At 28.1% G+C, this 14,826-nt stretch overlaps 1 pseudogene across 1 annotated transcript in view; it reads right to left on the minus strand.

The window, feature by feature from the left end:
* The window catches only part of LOC143246304 (wings apart-like protein homolog), a 67,601-nt pseudogene extending 54,683 nt beyond the window's left edge, over positions 1-12,918 (minus strand). Inside the window, exons 1-4 of the transcript XR_013025908.1 lie at positions 12,719-12,918; positions 8,150-9,421; positions 6,102-6,164; positions 4,799-4,957 (exon numbers count right to left, since the gene is read on the minus strand). The product of XR_013025908.1 is annotated as a wings apart-like protein homolog (transcript). The remainder of the gene's footprint in view (positions 1-4,798; positions 4,958-6,101; positions 6,165-8,149; positions 9,422-12,718) is intronic.
* Between the last annotated feature and the right edge of the window lie 1,908 nt (positions 12,919-14,826).

The raw sequence follows: 14,826 nt of genomic DNA on the forward strand, positions 1-14,826 counted from the left end.
ATTACACACAGATTTTCACAAATCAAATGCAACAAAATTTACATAAATATACCTTATTACATTATAGTGTAAGGCATTTTCTGCCAATGCAGTTAAGATTGTACTAGACAAACAGAGCAATCACAATTTATATACATTAACTATATTGGAATGGTGATGGCTTTAATATTATCCCATTCTCATGAAGTAATAAATAAAAGCATATACTATAATTACAAATTCACTAAGTTTATCTTTAAAATTTTGACAAAATTTGACAATTTTTTTTATGTTTAAAAAAGATTACACATCTGTTATACAAGAAAAGCCATATTTATAATATTTTTATTAAAATATTTTATGCACATCTATAGAGTCTGACTGGCTCAGACTGGCCAGTCTAAGTGAAGTGATTAAAACACTTTCTATATTTAATTCACATAGCTTGTAGAACCATCCTAAATTAACATCAGAAATATTTTATGGTAAAACTTCATATTTTATACGTTTATTTCTTCTACCTAATGCTAACCGTAGCTCAATCATCAATGTATAGTTAAGCTGAAAGTTTGAGAATTATCAAATCAAACAAATTTACTTTTGTTTACTAATAACTGATGTCTTTAACATAGGACTTCATGCTTTTCACAATTGTTGAAGATTACTTTTTTACATACTTTATCTTTAATCACACAGTTTTACAGGGCACTATGATTCTTCTTTATGAACATTACAAACATACACAGCTTTAGACTCATGCACTCATAGTTACCTCAGCCTGAAGTTTTTATTCACTCCAAGTATTAGTTGACAGAAAAATTAACTTCTCATTCAAATATTTATTTTAATTAACTCTTTCAAAACCAGCTAGGTCATCACAACCAATGTTAATCGGGTAACCATGAAAGTATCCATACTATAAGTTCTAATAAAGCACATGTATCTTCATAAAATTTGGCAAACTTTTAGTAAATATGACAACCTTTTTGTACATACACACATACAAAATAAAAAATCAAAATTTGAATTATTTTTACTAAAGATTTGCTTTCAAATATATGAAGTCAAAGTGTTTACTAGTCCAAATACAAGGTAATTGTCATGTTAAGATTAAAAATATTTTTTCACCTTAAAAGTTTTCATAGTTCATTTGTATAAAATCTAAAACCTCCTAAGCAAAATTAAAATGATTTTTTCAGTAAAACTATGAACATTCCGTTATGTATTTTAACTCTATACTGACTCAGTCGATTTGATCAACTTTGTAACCACCACAAAAAAAGCAAAATAAATCTAACTTATCCTTTTCTCTTTCAACAATGACTGCATGAAATTATAGTTTTATTCTAAACAACATAAACTTAAAACAATTTACACAGGTTTGTAGTTAATTTTATTGTTGTTTTTTTTTCCCTTTATACTGTGTCTAATTAATTGTCCCATCATGTAAGGCATCTCATGTCAATATACAGGATTGTTATGCATCAACTGCTTGAAATCATACCTCGTGAATAATTTTTGTTTTTCATTATCATATATAATCTAACATTACCTAATCTAATAAGTCTCTAATTTTTAGATTATACTTTTATAATACTAAATATAAATCATAAATGTAAATCAAGAAATAGTTATTTAACTGCATCTTCTTTTTTGCTACTGACTGTACATGAAACTTAAGCCTATGTTTATATACTGGTTTGTATAACGGTTCTGCTTTACTAAATTTCTTATTTAAGTAAATAATGACCCAAGAACATAGAATAACAACATGTAAAAACAAACAATGCTCTATAAATATTATAATTTTTCTGGCTTTCTAACTGTAAAATAAGAGCCATATAAAAATTCAGCTAAGCTTGTCAAGGTGTTTCCCATTTAAATAAAGTATTAAACTGAAAGCAAAAAAATGTAACACTTTTTTTGAAAGTTTGGCTTTCTGTTAGTTATAAATAATATAGTATTAAACATCAGAGATAACTGCTGGCAATTTATGAAAAATGGGATGTGACAGGTAGGTGAGTCTGATTTTTCTAGTTTAAGGCTCTGTAAAAAAAATAAGATTGAAGGCCATAAAAAAAATTAGACTTTGCCTTAGAAGTTTCTATATTGTAATAGGTAACTTACATTAAGTTCTGTAAATTTCAGACATTTGGTAAACAAACTATAAAAAGGGTAGACCTAGAGAGCAAATGCCACAAATTTTGTAACAGGCAAGACTGAGGATTTCTTAAAATATTTCTTTATAAAATTAGCAACTTAAACTTTATATAATATTAAAACTGTGCCATGAGGTGATAAAATCTAAAATAAGACAGTGCAAGTTTGCAATTTTAAAGTCATACTATGTAAATAAAAAACAGAGTGCTCATAACTTACATGACAATAAAAGTGGAGATTTATTATAAGTTTTAAATATACACTTTTGCAACTAAGATACTAAACTATACAATGTAAAATTAATTCTAGACCTTACATTCTGATGCTAACTGTATTGACATACAAACAAAAAAGTTAGGTCAAATTTTGGAAGTAATTATATAAAATGTTGTGACATTAGCAAAAAACCCAAGAAACAACATTAAAATTTAACACTTGTAGAATGAGATGTATATAATACCAAACAAAGTAACATTATATTAACTGCAAAAACATTTTAAATATTCAAAGAAGAAAAAATGGATGGAAGATTTAATTTGATTAAAGTACAAGATATCATCCCAAAAAATTAGAGAGCATTTTTTTTACAAAATTCTTAAATAAATTTACAATGAACAAAATTTTATATCCAAGCCTCTAATGGATCATTCATAAATTTTAACTAATATTTTTCAAAAATGTTTACAACTGTTCTAATCTTCTTCAAGGATACTTATATACATTACTTCCTAATATAGTCAACAAAGTTTGTACCATATAAAAACATTACATGAGCCATTGGGTTTGAATACTTTGTGAACCCCAGAATATCATTCACTACTGAATGCAAGTCTGATAAATTCCCAAATTTAAGCAAACTAATAACTATTTCAACAGTTTTCAGCTCAATATTTGTGAACTGATATGTCATCTTGTTACATTTATATAGTGCAATTTGAAGAGAAAACCAACTAAGTTTTCACTTTCATTTTACACAGCTCTGAGTAGTTACACTTGTACACAACGCACTTATCAATTTTTTTTCATAATGTTCCTATCCATCCAAAGGTTGAATGTACATTAGCTAAGATATTGTTATATCTTGAAAACATAATTACTCATTTATTCCTCACATATTTTTTTACTTCTCATTACTGGTTTCATTAGTGTAGGCTTCTACTTTCATTCATTGATGGGCTTACAGCCTATATGCTTAACTATTACAAACAATTTTGTTCCTGAAAATATTTTCATATTAAACTACATTTGTTTAAAAGCTACAAACAAGACCCTGGGTAATATTGGTTATATTTAACAAGTATAGTTGTCAATAGCAAAGTATTCCAATGACTCAAACATTTATTTACTGAACTATTTTTAAGTCTATCACATTTGAACAATGTAAGTAAAATAATTTATGACTTATTAAAAAGAAATTATATTAAATATACAACATATACCAAGAATATTATTAGCAAAATCCTGTTACCTAACTTAACATAGCATTTTGAAAGGCCTGACTAGGTTACAGAAAATTCTTTGTCGGATTTTTAACAATTTATAGCTCAAAGTAGTGAATACTGTAACTGACAAAATAAAGCATTAAAAGAATACAATAATGAAAACAATTCAAACTGAAGTTCATTGAATATATAATATGAAAGTTTCTGATCAACAATATAAAAAAATGAAGCTTCTTTATTTTTTCAAAAGTGTCTCATAACAAATGATAAGCCAAATCAATTTGTATATATTTTTTAACAAAAAATTCCACACTACTTAGTAAGCTTTTTTAAATTTCAAGCATTCTGGTTACATATTTCCACTGTGAGAAGTGAAAAAATTGATATAAGTTACTACCTCTCTAGTTCTAAAAGGGATAATGTTCAATTGCATTCAGAATTATAAAACAAAAAAGCACTTGTGGCTGCTGAATATGTTGTTGTGTATTGCACATGTCCTTTGCAGTTGCTTTAACTACTACGTATGTATAAAAACTATAGTACACGATCGATAAAGCATGTAATATACTGAAACCTTTCCCCTTGTGAAATTGGTAAAAAAAATTGTTATATTATAAAGACTGAAATGGCAAAGTTCATTTTACTAATTCACCATCTACATTACCTTGTTTATATTTAAAGGTTATGCAATCTCCAATTATCAGTATTATTTTATTATATTAACACAAAAAATCAACTTATTCCATTAATATTCTAGTGTATTATTTATATTGCATGTACAAGAGATGTATACACTAATTTCATTTGATTCATGTACCAATTTCATTTATATTTTCATTTAATATATAAATACTGATAACACACTGTTTTATTTCAGTTTATTTTTAATATTTTTTTAAACAGCCACCTTAAGTACTAATACATCACATCTAAATTTAAATAACACTCTACCCCTTGATGAAATATTTTTATAGAATATTTTTCCCACTAATCTACCTTTAAAACTGATGTAACAGGATCCACACATTCTGATTTTACATTATGTAACAAACAGAGAAAGCCTTTCTTCAAAACATATTTCTTTACAATTAATGCAGTTCTTAGAAGCCATATCAAGAGCTTTAATACAAAAGGTAATATAATTATGTGGCTATTTCTTGATAAGTCTAATTTATTTCCATAATAATAACTAAAAAAAAAAGAATATTTCAATTTACCTCTTTTACTTTCCTTGGGCACTTAACAGAGGTCACTGGATCATACCATGGTCTTGTAGATTGTTGAACATGCCTTGAAAGTACTGTCTGTGAAGTAGTTTCTAACAACTCTTCATTTTCAAATTCTTCAGCTACAGATGGCTTCTTAAACGTATCATCCTAACAAATGAAGACAAATCAAAGTTATTTCACAACATTTCACAAAAACATTTTTTTTCATGAAAACAAAATTTTACAAAGATGACAAAATACCTAGTACATATGTTTCTCAAAACTTTCCACTATAAAAATGTATCAAATCAAAACTACTTTGAAAAAAAACACACAACCTTACATCACAACAGTATCATTAGAGAATCTTGTGCCATTCAAGTACAAATGTTTTTATGAACATTTAAAAACTCATGTACCGTTCTTAATATTAACAACAGCTACTTGAAATGGGAGTTAAAAAAAGACTTTAGGAAGTCTTATTCCCCCCACACCCCCATAATTTTTGTGTAATTTTAAGTATCAGACATGACACATTAATCTTTAAAGTTCAGTTATTGGGGCTTAAAGCTATTAATCATTATTCTACACAAAATACGTTTTGAAAGATTCTTCAACTAAATATAATTTATTGTGGGGTGGGAATCACCACCTGACCTAGTTTTCTTTTGGTACTCAATTAATAGCCCAAATGGATGGAAATAAATGTGATCAGCCAACAGGTAACTTGGTGTGTTTTTTACGTAGCAAAGTCACATTGGGCTATCTGCTGAGCCTACCGAGGCGAATCAAACTCTCGATTTTAGTGTTGTAAATCCAAAGACTTACCGACTTACCGTTGTACTAGCGAGGAAGGGGGGTAACTTGGCACAAATTGTTAATAGGTACCACACTTTAAATAAGCATTTTGTAGTTTTCAGTTACAGCTGATCCTTTATTGCTTGTGTATGGAACCACAACACGTTCATACAACAATACAGAAACCAATAAAAATTTGTAATAAATAATGAAAGTTTTTTATATGTTTCAACAAAACATAAGTTTGTCTTCATTACATTCATAAATTATTAAGTTACTTTTATTGACAGACTGAAGGATTACAGATTTTCTTTGAGCCTAGCAAGAAGGGTTAATGTGTGTAAATAAAACCACTTCAAAGATGTGGCAAATTATAACAGTAACTTTATACTAAAGCAATCTTATTCCTCATATTTCCCATATACCTTTAAAGCTTCAAAGACAGATTTTTCTCTCTTAACTACAAAATCTGAATATTTTGATGCTACAAGTCCCTGTAACTTAAAATACTTACCTCAGTCATTTCCTGGGCTTCCTGAGAAGACTGCCAGTGTCTGAGGTTATATACAGCTTTATGCTAAAAAGAATACATATGCAAATGTTTAAAAGGTGGCAAAATATGATTATTAATACAAAATTAAATCATATATGACACCCTAACATTACCAAATTCATGAAAATTATCAACTTCAAAACTGTCTCTTAAACCAATTTTATGTCACATGGTACACACACCAAGATTTTCATGTGTATCTTTGGCTGAGTTTTTACAAGCTCATGTTTTTTAATGTATAATGACCAAAAACTATTTTACATATTTTTAAACTATTTTGTATTTGTTCTCTTTCAATACCTCTTCATCACAACATTTAATTCCTACAGCAATATCCAAGTTTAAGATACTATTTCCTAATATATTTTTACATGTTCATCATTTTCATAATAATTTCCTTTATATGTACAATTTTTTTATAATCAAAACACATCCCAGTACTAAATTTAATTTTAACAAAACAACAGTACCCCCCCTTAAATCTATTTTATGTTACTATTAAATAATGGTAAATGTATTTAACACACACACGTTTAAAAATGCTTCTATTTTTATCTTTCTGAATCTCTTCACTTTAATGATAAAAAATACAGGTATAAAATTAACCACAACTTTTAAAAGTATAAATGAAAAATAAACAACCAATAAAAAATATGAATCATATGACAAGTAGCATTCTAATGTGTTGAAATGGAATAAATGAAAGAGAAATAATATAATGAAGGTAAAATACTCTGCAATTTACTTAAAAAAAAACAATGAACTTCTCTGTTCACAAGTTTATGTAGTAGAATGACTTATTCTTTGACTGTTTTTAATAACACTTTCTGAATCCATGTTTTGAAATACCACTGCCATTTATTTCATTTTTCAGCATGATTAGAATTGCTATACCAGTTGTATTTTTATACAAAACTTTAAAGGGCCATCAAGAGTAACTTCAATAATTAGAATTTATCCTATCACATCAACAGGCATTTTATGGTTTACTGCAATCATCATACACAAATGAGTAAATTCTCTTGTTAAAACTGTCCAATAGAGTTAATGCATGTGGAGAAAATATCTTTAATTCAAATTTGTTTGTAAAGCCCAATTTTTTTTTATTAAAAAATATGCAAATATTCAAGAAGCTGTTTTACTCGCATATTTAAGATAAATGTTTTTAACTAACAAATCTCTTAAAGTTACCTTAATCTTACTCAACCAGTAACAAGTTTGCTACACATACTGCCAATGGTCTAATATGAAAAGCTTACAGAAATTCACACAAATTATTTATCCTTTAATCATTGTAATATAAAAGTAATCAAATTTTAGAAATAATGTTTACATTAATCAATACTTTATTTCATGTATGATTTGTAACATGGTGATTAGCCTGATATAATCAGTTACCTAAGAATACAAGTTATACTGATTAGTGTCACATAAAATAATCAACTAATCAAAATTAGTTTCCAGTTAATGCCGTTTGATTATTCCAACTACCTAAGTTATCAAAATATGTCTATTATAATTTTTCATTATCCTTCTTGACTAATGTAAAACTATTCACTTTAACCAATTAATTTCACAATTCATGAAAATAAGAAATGAAATTAGAATGGATCATTATAACTGTTCAAATTTCATGTGAGAATTATCAATTAGTTCAATATGATCTATTAATAACTCCTACCATTAGACGATTATCAAATTCAACTCACCTCCCAACTATAATTTGGATTTTTAGTTTTATAAATTCTAGTAATGGCCCAAAATTTATTATAAGTGTGTAAAAAATATAAATTGTATTCCTTACATAAAACACATTTGAATAAATTGAAAATTATATCCATTTAAACATAAAAAACTCAAAATATTGTAATCAATGCAAAGTAAATACTGTACCACTGAGCTGTAAGTAATACTAATTATTTAAATTAATATATTAAAACTAAAGAAAGAATTATTCAAGCAACAAAAATAACTTGCTATTATCAAGAAAAAGAAAACAAGATAAAGACCTTTTTTGGGCTGCTGAAGATCTTTTTTGTGCGCAAAGGTGGTTGACTAAGTTTTGACTGCATAGATTCTTTTGAAATATCTTGTCTGAAGGATTCAAATAACATATTTGTATCTACAGAATTCTCCTTCTTCAGATCTCTAGCTTCAGTAAGTTCATCTGTATGATATTCTTCTTCAGATAAATTACATCTTGAAAGAGTAGATGTTTCAGTTTTCAATCTTTGGCTACCCTGAGATGTATCATCTTCACAATTAGATGAATGAATGTATCCACAAACTGGTTGAAGTTGATTCATTTCAACTGCCTGTTTTGCTTTTCTTTTAAAGTAAGTCTGTACAACATGGGGCACTTGTTCTGATTTGTAATTTATGAAATTATCACTAGATGAGAATGTTTGGTGATCTTGTGAATCAAAATCTGGAACAGGAATATCATTACCCTGATCAGGAGTACAAGACAAGATACTTCTGTCTATTCCATCCATCTTTCTTTTTATAATGAACTCTTCATCCATAAGCCTGTCAAAATCCTTATGTTTTGGTAAGTCATTACACACATTGATGGAAGCACTATGATGTGATGCATTTTTTATGAGATCTAATTCAGTATTTTTAGTTATTTCACTGGACACACACTTATTGTCATCTTCATTTAAAAAGTTGGTATTGTCACCAACTTTCTGAACTGATACTATTTTTGCAGTGGCAGTATGAAGAGAGAGTGAATCTAGTTTTAAAGCTCCACTTTCTGAATTGCTCTGTTGTTTTGAAGTTAAAATCTCATTTGTCCTTGATAATGGTAAAGACCCATACGTTTTCAAAATGCGATCACTACTTTTAAAAAATTTTTTGGGTTTTGCAATATTTTTTCTTTCCTCAGTTATATTAGAATCTGCAACTGACAAACTGCTAGAAACTGTACCAACTGCATCATCAGGAATAAAGACAGAAGGAGAAAAATCTGTTTCTTTAGTGAAACTATTTAAATCACTCTTTCCACTTGATCCCATTAATTCCACTCTTGGTTTTTTGAAAATATTTTTATCTTCTAAAGAACTTTCAGAACGGCCATTTAACTGAGACTTTCGAAGTGAAGTAAATGAAGTCATTCCCCATCGATGTACTGATGTCATTGATACCTTGGCTGTTGAAGGCTTGTTACACTTTTCCGAAAGAAGTTGATCAAAATTTAAACTGGTTTTGCATTCCTGTTTTCGACTGTAAGTCTTCGTGCCTAGTCTTGACATCTTAGAATATTTCAAAGTCTGAAACTTAAAAAAAAATTTAAAATACAGTTTGAAACTAATACTGTACAAAAAATGTATTTTATTCTACTACTAGGGAAAAATGTTAATAATTATTTCTTATCTACATTCATCAAAACAACTTAAACCCTAACCAACTACACAACATTTTACTTGATAAGTATATAAAGCACTGCATTTTTATTTTTGCTCATAAAACTTGTACATTAATTATTATATAACATTTTTTGATTATCTCAAGCATATGAAATCAACAGCAAAAAAAAAACAAACCTGTTTAACTTGAAATAATCATCTTAGATGCTTAATGAACAAAAGTTTATATAAGATCTAAGCTTACTCTTAAACCCTGCAAAAAACAACAACAAAGTAATTAAAATGCACTAATAAACAAAGCAAAATGTTTTGTATATTTTGTCTCCATTTTATAAAACAATGAAGCTGGTGATTAAGGAATTAGTTTTCATAACAAAGAAAAACATTCTATTTTAAGTTACTCCTGCTCAGATTTAAACATTTTTTTCTAGCCCAAAACTATTTTTAACTATGTAGTTAAGTAGCCATTAAACAGTTTATAAGCTTATTCCATTTTGTCTCAAAAAAAAGTTAGAAATAGATTATATCCATATTTTTACAATGCAAAGATATCAAAGGACAGGTGAAAACATTTTTACAGGGTAATATTTTCACATTATCATATAAAAAGTTGTATTAAATTTCAGTGTTGGGAATAGATGAGTTTATATTGCATACTTTGCCAAAGAAAAAAAGAAAGGAATATTTGTTTTGTATATATTTCACTATGAAATTCTTTAGCCCTCAATACTTTTTTTAATAATGTAGAATGAGTACTTTAAACCTTTGACAATAGAACAAGAATATTTTTAAAGCACTTACTGATTCTTTTGATTCCAGTGTGCTTAACATTATGTTGCTCATAAAGAAATTTGGTGCAAGTTACTACTAGTTTTGTTTTTGGAGTGGAGGAGGTATTTTACATTTGATAATTTATGTTAAATTCTAAATCTTCTTTAAAATAACTGCATAACTACTAATAGTTACCAAATCAAACTTAATGTGTCTAAAGGAAATGTATATATTTAGAAAACATGAAATTATAAAGTTAAGGGCTTGAAACATCCTAAGACGGCAGGTAAAAATGATGCCTAAACGTGTGACCAGTAGTCTAGGAACTTGCAATGCATTTTCCTTAAAAACAAGATGCATTTTTTATTTGTCCAATAATACTTGCAACATAATCATGTATCACAGAATAAATTTGGCACAACATGCAAGTTTTAAAATACTAAAATACAATAATGTCTTAATGAATATACGCCTGATAAAAACTTTGTTGTTGGATAGCCTTTCACCAGAAAAAAACCTTGCCTCGAGCCTCAGACATTCTTTGAAGAGATTACCAGTTACGTATGTGTGTACTGGGATTTCTTGTATCTGGAATTTCAGAAAGCACTTGACAAGGTGCCACATAAAAGCTTGTTATCAAAAATACATCAGTAAGTATATGTGAGAGGGGAGGGGATAGAATGGCTCAATTAACAGAAAAAATGGTTGCATAGAAGAAAGTAGAGGGTTGTTATACATGGAGTTCAGTCAAACTGGACTGATATCACAATTGGGGTATTTCAAGGCATAGTGTGAGGATATTTGCTCTTTTCAATCTATATCAACAACAAAGATGAAGAAACAGCCAATATATTATTTACATTACTTGAAGAACCCAAGGCTTTGAGTGTTGCTGAGAGTGAGAAGGGCACTGCTCCTTTCTAAAAAGGTTTATGCTTAGTTTTGGATACTTTACCTCAAAAAGGACACTAAATTGTTGGGAAAAAAAGGGAATGATATTTGGGATAGAATGGTTTTCAACTTTGAAACTTTTTACTCTTGGAAAAAAAAAGTTAAAAGCCATCTGAAATGTTTAATTTTGTCAATGGAATTGTTAGTGTCAATGCATTACTTTTTGTTTTTTTATACTTAATGATAGTGCAAATGGTAGAATTATAGGACAAAATTCTCAATATTGGCTGCATAGAATTCATCTTTAGTTATGATAGTTTTTTTCTGATGAACATTTGTTTGATAAAAGCTAACTATGACCATCTTATTTTTATTTTGGATTAATGGATAGGACTATCCACTAAACCAACAGATCTCTTGTTGTCTTTATAAAATATATATACATTAAAAACACTTTTAGATTTTCAATGTTTTGATCACCATCAAGTCTCAGTTCATGAAATATGATCAACTGTTGGGTTTCTGCAGGTTTTTCCAAATTCTACATTGCAGCATACAAAAAACTGCATGACTATAAACATTAAACTGGATGGAAAATGCAATGTGTAAATATTTTGTCTAAAATACACAACTTGCATAAAAGTGAAAATTTGGTTACATTTGTTTTTTAAAAACAGGCAACCATAATCCTCCCTTGTCCTCAAATGGCTAAACTAGTATCCTGACTCCCAAATGTAACATATTTGGCTGCCCCTGATAATGTTAACTTTAAATATTAAACTGATATTTAAATGTAGGAATTATATTTTTTATCACTTTTACTTCTGCAAGTAAAAATATACCAAACCATGTGAAGGTCTACATTGTTGAATAGATCACAATGGCCACATCAAAGAAAACACAAACTCCCAAAAGATTATTTGCTTCTCCCTCCCAATAACATAACACATTTTAAGATTTGTTCAAACATAAAATATCCCACACATAACCATACCATATGCTAGCTCTAGAATGTGATCTACCTACTAGAACACAGAAGAAAAAATGGTACAGAGTGATAACTGGACTTATGCCTATATAAGTCATTTCAGAACTTCTGTTACTGCTGTACAAGTAGGGGCCATTTTAATAAAGTATTAAAGGTGTGACAATATGCGATATTTACATACGATGTTGAAAGGCTTCGATTTTTTTTAAAACGTAAAAGGAATATGACAATAGCTTAGTGGAATTATAATAATCAACAATAGTGAATTAAACAGCATTTGTGTGAAAACCTACACTCTGCCACTTATCAAACCTATAATTTTTCATTGTATTCAACTTTTGGAAAAACTGGAAAGCAAAATCCCAGCTTTAGTCTTCATTAATGTTGAAAGCGTTTTACAACCAAGTTAACAATAACAACACAAGTATTAACACTACTTTTTCGAGAGTACTTTACATGCTACTGTAGTTAACCCTAATTTTCCATAACACTAGCACAAATAAGTCCGGGAGAGAAATAGAACTAGAAATAGTGATATACAATTCGTAAAAACTTACTAAGTGAAGATCTTCCAATTAACATTGCCTGTGAAACATAAATTATTAAAACCAATTACGCTGTCTTGTGTAATCTAATTCCTAACTACACAATCATACAGAGTAAAAACGCAATAACCTGTTGGTTTAACGTTAAGCCTAACTCTAGCACTATGGCCTGACTTAACCTAGTCTACCATAGGAAATCAGCAACGTCGCCTGAGCCATTATATTAACTTCAGCTACTCCCCACCAGAGCGGGAAGTAAACATTGGTAATGTATAATATAACCTGAAAGGAGAGTCTTGAAATTTACATAATATAAAGATTTTTCTATATTTTGCGACAACTATTTCATTACTGACGGTTTAATCGACAATATATCTAAATCTGCAACACATGTACAAATATATTTTCACATAAACTATGGACACTCTTCTAATTTCAGGCTGCATTATATGCCTCCAATTAAATCATACATCGGTCCACTAACCGTATACAAATAAGACTTAAAAGTGCAAAAATATTATAATTGCAAACTATATATCGAATTTTAAAGGCTCATAAAACAATTTTAAACTTTATGGGATAATAACACAATAGACAACTTTCTTCTAGTGTTCTGAAGTTTTTACTCATAACGAAAAAAATTGAAACATACGGATTGTAAAAAAACAAAACATATCTTCAATAAATTTTAAATCCTAGTATTAGAAATATAAATGTCTTTTAATTAATTAATTTCATGTAACATTTTTATGAGCACTTTGATACAATTTTAAACTTTTTTTTTGTGCAGAGCTATACAATAAGTTATCTACATTTTTACCAACACAAGAAATCGAATTATGGATATGAGAGTTTTGAAATTCTATAAAATAACCGATAACTCACTAAGGTGGCCCATTTTGAAATAGAAAAATAAAGTTTCTAACCTAAATGTGGTTATTTACCTATGCTACCATCTATCGGATTCACGCTAAACTATATTTCATAATCCAATTTCTTTTTTTTAAAATTTTATCAATATTATTTTGTGTTTTAAAATAAAAATACATTATAAAAGGCAATACAAGTGTCACATCAATTTGTTAAGATCTAAAATTTTAATGTTTAATACATAAATATTCTTTATATATATATATATATATTCAACTTTGCTTTGTTTTTTCCACAAAATTAAAAATTGCAAGTTTTGAAAAGGTTCACACTGTCATTAACAATGATGCATTTTGATTTAAATCATATGCCCATCCTCTCCCAAGGGATCAGCAGCAATAGTATAGACTTATGACATTGTAAATGGTGCAGAGCAGAGATAGCCTATTGCATAGCTATAATAATCATACCAAATAATTAAACATAATGAGAAAATATAAGATAATTTTTTGCTGTAAATAATTGTGTGAAATATATACAATTTAAATCAAACTAAAATTGTATCTAAGCCTTTAGGATCAGAAATATTGTTTTTGACAAACAGTTTACCTAAATGTAAAATAAGCACTACATTCGGATGCAAATTAGGGTTTAAAAACAGATTGAGAAAAATTTTTCTATAGCTGTTCTCCAACGAGTTTGGACAAAAGGAAGGAGTTCCTAAAAATACGAATATCATACAAAGTACTGCACTTAAAACTACATGATTTATAACACATACTACTATTATTTATATAGTCAACAACTTAAACAATAGTACATTGTGCAAAACTGTTCATTTAAAATTTAATAACATTTATTACTCATCTTAGTAGACTTATGCAACCACAAAATTACAAGAATGGAAACTAATTCATACAAAAAAAAATTATAAAATAATAAAGTAATTATCGTTCTACATTACTCATCTACATAAGCTATCCTTAAAATACACACCTGACTTTAAATTTAAAAAAAAAATCCATTTTTATTGGCCTACCAGGAGTCTTAAAAGGACAAAAAAAAAACCACTATGATATTAAAACTTGCATATTTACTTATCTAAACATAATTCAAGTGAATATGTTAAATGTCTTTATACTTACACTATAAACTTTAGAAGTAATTTTATTTCTACACTAACTCTTCCAGGCAAGAAATATTTTAACTTAAGACAACTTAAAAACACCTAAAGCAAGTTATTAAACAAT

This window comes from Tachypleus tridentatus, chromosome 3 (assembly GCF_004210375.1).
Source record: "Tachypleus tridentatus isolate NWPU-2018 chromosome 3, ASM421037v1, whole genome shotgun sequence".
NCBI classification, from domain to species: Eukaryota; Metazoa; Arthropoda; class Merostomata; order Xiphosura; family Limulidae; genus Tachypleus; species Tachypleus tridentatus.